Below are 5,663 nucleotides of genomic sequence, written 5' to 3'. Positions count from 1 at the left end.
TTGGACTAAGAATAAAAGTATTTTGGTGCATTAGTATTATGGAGAATATGCTGTTAGCAAACAATATTGAAATTACTATGGACTGCCAGGAGAGCAAACAAATCTGTGTTGGAAGTACTACATCCAAAATATTGCTTAGAAGCCAGGATGGTTAGACTTCATTTCTCATACTTTGCACATGACATTCTGAGGGAAAAGTTGCTGGAGAAATACATTATACATGAAATAGTAGAGGGTCCATGAAAAAAAAAGGAAGCTACTTGGCAAGATTAAATGACACATTGACATCAACAATGGGCTCAAATGTAGTCATAATTTTTGTGGATGGCCAGGGACAGTGCAGTTTCCTGTTCTGTTATACACAGGGTCACTAGGAGTCTGTATGTATTCTATGGTCCCCAACAATACAGTGAACCTTGCCAGATGAAATTCACTGAACTCAAATTGACTGCATCTATAGAAAGAGATGATGAAAAGGCTCAATATCATGAGAAAAATAAGGCCGGAAACTAACTATGAAACAAACCATATATTCACATACAGAAAAAAAATAAATAAATAAAACAAATCTTAAGGAGCCAAAATACAGTCTTGAATATATCCCACTTGAATGTGGACACCATCTCAAGAACTCTGATATATGAAGACCAGAGGAGCTATTGAATGACATTAAGAACATTTTACAAGAAGAAATAAATTTTTTTGTTGTTGTTGTTAGGTGCCGGTGATTTGGTTTTGACTCATAGTGACCCTATGCACAATAGAAAGAAAAATCGTCCAGTTCTGTGTCATGCTCCCAATTGTTGCGGTGCTTGAGCCTATTACTGTTACCATTGTCATTTAAAAGACAACAAACAAAGAGAATGCTAAGGTGAATATCAGAAAACAATTCCAATATTGTTCTTGAATGTAGAGTAGGTAAAATAATGGGGAAATATAAGAAATAAAATAACTGGATAGAATATTTCCAAGGGAAGGATGAGAAGATTTATGAAATGTGCAAAGATCTGGATTTATAAAACCAAAACTGAAGAACATACGCAGCATTTCTCAAGAAGGAAGAAATGAAGAATAAAAATTCAAGCCTGGATGTTTAATACTGAAGGATTTTACTGGCAAAATATTGAACTATGTATGAAGAAATCAAAAGAAGATGGAACAAAAACACATAGTCAATATACTAAAAAGAACTGGTCTGTGTTCAAACATGGCAAGAGGTAGCATATAGTTAAAATCCAATGGTGTTAAACAATGAAGTTCAAATTGCATTGAAGGCATTGGGGAAAAAATGTTATACCAATTGACAAAATGCCAATTAAAATATTTCAACAAAGTGATGTAGAACAGGAAGCATTCATTTGCATATTTTAAGAAAATTGTAGATAGCTACCATGCTAACTGATTGGAATAAAGTTAAATAGTATTCCAAAGAAAGATGACTCAACAGAATGGGAACAGTATCAAATAATGCCATTAACAATGCAGGTAAGTAAAGTTTTCACTGAAGATAATTCAAAACAGGAACTGCCAGAAATTCTAGTCTGATTCAAAAGAGGACTTGAAACTAAGAATATCATTGCTGATATAAGATAGATCTTGGTTGAAAACAGAGAATGCCAAAAAAACAAAAACAGTTTACATGTGATTTTTTTTTTTAACTGTGTAAAAGCATTTGACTATGTAGCATAATGGTTACAAATCGGACTACTAACCTCAACGTCTGCAATTCAAAACTATGAGCCATTCCAAGGAGAAAGGTGAGGCTTTCTGCTCCCATAAACATTTACAGCTTCGGAAACCCTATACTGGGGCTATGAGTTGGAACCAACTCCACGGCATACCACCACCGCAATCATAACAAACTATGTATAACATTATGAAGAGTGAGAATTCTGGAACAGTTAATTGTGCTCATATGGAATCTCATAAAACCATGGCAATTTTCTTAGCAGAATGAAGGGGTTTTGAGAGTTAAAATCAGGAAAATTGCTTGTGAGAATTGTATTTTCCCTCCAACGTTATTCAATCTGTATCCTAAACAAATAATCTGAGAAGTTGGACTATATAAAGAAGAATGCAATATTAGGTTTGGTGAAATATTGATTTACAACTCTGTAGGGTAATCACTGGACTGCTGACTTTAGGATTGGCAGTTCAAATCCACCAGCCGCTCGTATGAAACTCCACACAGTGTCATTATGACTCAGAACAGACTTGATGGCATGTAACAACAACAGTAACATATCCAGATCACACAATCTTTCTTGGAACACTTAGTGAAGAACAAAGAATACAGCATTCAGTATGGATTCAACTCATTATAAAGAAAACAAATATTCTCACGATTGGACCAATAAACAATATCATGATAATGAAGAAAAGAGTTAAATTGCCAGGGTTTTCATTTTACTTGGATCCACAAGCAATGGACACAACAGGCAAGAAATTAAACAACACATTGCATTGGTCAAATCTGCTGCAAAATACATCTTTATAGTGTTAAAGAACAAAGATGTCACTTAGAAGACTAAGGTGGGCCTGACACATGTCAAGGTATTTTCAGTTGCCTCATATAGGTGTGAAAGAAAAATTGATGCATTTAAATTTTGGTGTTGCCAAAAAACATTAAATGTACCATGAGCCTCCTGAAGAACAAAAATTTTATCTTGGAAAAAGTATGCCCAGGGCAGTCCATAGACATTTGTAAAAAAATGAATTAAAAAACAACGGAATTTTTCAGAAAACTTTTGAAGACTTCTCATGTATCTTTCTGAGTTCTAAACTGGTTAATATTTATGAACATATTTATTTTGAAAATAATATACTGGATTATTTCTGTATATCATACAATATGTATACAAATTATTTATTAAGTCATTTAAATATTATTTATGAAATGTAAGCTATTCTTATTAAATGCATAAAATCAGTTATACAAATGCAATGTGGAAGGAATTCTGAGAAAATAGAAACTTATTTGGTCAATTATATTTCAATTATCAATAAATGAACACTTAAAACTCATTAAAATTTTAAATAATATTGGTGTGGTGCTATAGGATAAGCACTGGACTGAGGAGTGTTTCACACCCACAAACTGCTCCTCAGAAACTTTATACAGGGTCGTTATAAGTTGGAACAAATGACAGCTCTTAACAACAACAATAATATTATGTCTATCATATTCAGTTATAATAAAAATTCTTAATAGTGTAAGGAAATATAATTCATGCTATTAATCGTAGCATTTTTTTTTTTTTTTTTTTGCCATTTGAAACACTTTACATACTTTTCTTCTAAGAATACTTCTGCCAGACTGAGCCCATTTATCTAAATTAATTTTAATTCATTTTTAATTCATTTGCCTCTGAAATTTTTGAATGCTATTTTATATTCATATTTCTCCCACTTGGAGAAATTACAGATTTAATCTTTTAAATTTAAACGTGTAATTGGTATCAAGGTGCCCACTTATATTTGAGACTGATCATTTTAGCACTTTAATATATAATTTGTCATCATTAATGCATTAGAAATATTATGACTCAGGGAAAAAGTATGAAATTGGTGAACTCTGAAAGAATATGTGTTTTTTTTTGTTTTGTTTTTAATTTTGTATGAACACATGGTGAGAAATATAAAAAATTTCCCCAGATATCTCAAACTCTGTTTGTTGTTCTTCTGATGACTCATAAAACATATTCTTTTTTCCTAAAATAGAGGGATGAATGAGGTTTACTAATGAAATAGTGAACTTCCGTAGCCTTTTGGTATAATCAACCATTGGTATTTAATTACTTTCTAAGTTAACTATGATTCATTGAGTCACTATAACAAACATACTAAAACCTTTTTTTAAAAAAAAATTGATATTTTTCCTCATTTTCAAGTACTAAATGGAATACATTTATTAACTGTGGAAACCTCATCAAGGTTGCATTATATAAAAACTCTCAAAATTGTAATTTTCTGTATTTCATTTATTCATCATAAAAGACCAATAAACACTCTGTTAAAGATATTTGCATGTTACTAGATGTAATAGAATATTTTATCTTATAAAAATTGAATGTATTTTAAAAACCAAAGTTATTCACAGCAACTCATGTCTGTCAGAGTAGAACTGTGTTTTCTATTAGTTATTCCATGGGATGCTATTTTTTGGAAGTAGATCATCTGCCCTTTTTTTTGAGACACTTAAGGTGGACTTAAACTTTCAACTTTCCAGTTGCTGATCAAGTATTTTCTTCTATCAGGGACTGAAAGCTGTGACATTAGAGGAGTATCAGAGGAAGAGCCGCAACAGAACAAGGAGCTAGAGCAAAAGTCAGAGTGATACAGTTCCCAGAAAAGGAGAAAATAAACTTACCTTCAAACAATTAACTAGGGGAGCGAGGTTTACTGACAGAAAGAGCTAAAGGCAATTACCTTCAAGCTGAAACATATTTATCAAGAGTCCAAAATGAACTTTGCAACATTGACCAGGCAGAGTGAGTTCTACATTTGGGTTTAGTTGTGGAGAGACTATCCTGACTAGATAAACTGTTCTCTAAGCATTTCTGAACATGAATTGTAACCTGACAATTTCACTAATAAAACCTATAGCTGGTGTTGTTGCTATTAGGTGCCATGGAGTCGGTATTGACAAATAGTGAACTTATGTACAGCAGAACGAAATACTGCCCGATCCTGGGTCAAACTCACTACTGTCACCAGGCTTCGGTCCATTGATGTTGCCACTTGGACACCATCTTGTTGGGGAGTCTTCCTCTTTTTTTCTGACCCTTCACCCAAGCAAAAATGATGTTTCTCCTGACAATATGTCTGCAGTGATATGACAATCCTCCTGACAATATGGTCCCTCCTGACAATATGTCTGCAGTATGAGAGATGAAGTTTGGCCATCTTGGTCTCCAAGGAGCACTCTGGCTGCACTTCTTACAAAATGCATATATTGGTTCTATTGGCAGCCCAAGGGCACTTTCAATATTCTCCTCCAACACCTTGACTCAAAAGCATCGTCTCTTCTAAAATCGTCCTTATTCACTGTCCAGCTTTCACATGCATACGCGTTAATTGAAAATACCATGGTTTGGGTCAGGTGCACCTTATTTCTCAAGCTGATATCTTTGCTCTTCAATAGTTTAAAAAGGTTTTCTGCAGCAGATCTGCCTAATACAATGTCGTTTTGTTTCTTGACTGCTGCTTTAGTGAGTGTTAATAGTTGATCCAAGAAGAATGAAGTCCTTGACAACTTTAATGTTTTCTTCATTGATAAGAATGTTGTTTATTGGTCCAGTGGTGAGAATTTTTGTTTTCTTGACATTGAGATGTAATCCATACTAAAGGCTGTCCTCTTTGATTTTTATCAATAAGTATTTTAACTCCTCTTCAATTCAGCAAGCAAGGTTGTATTATCTGCATATTGCAGGCTGTTAATGAGTCTTCCTCCAATCTTGATGCTATGTTTTTCTTCATATAAGGCAGTTTCTTGGATGATTATTTGCTCAGAATACAGGTTGAATAAGTATGGTGAAAGAATACAACCTTGTCACACATCTTTTTTAATTTTAAACCATTCAGTGTTCCCATGTTCTGTTTGAACAACTGCCTCTTGGTCCATGAACAGATTCCTCATGAGCACAACTAAGTGTTCTGGAATA

This window comes from Chrysochloris asiatica, unplaced genomic scaffold (genome assembly GCF_000296735.1).
Source record: "Chrysochloris asiatica unplaced genomic scaffold, ChrAsi1.0 scaffold00601, whole genome shotgun sequence".
NCBI classification, from domain to species: domain Eukaryota; kingdom Metazoa; phylum Chordata; class Mammalia; order Afrosoricida; family Chrysochloridae; genus Chrysochloris; species Chrysochloris asiatica.
Note: the sequence above shows the minus strand (reverse complement) of the source record.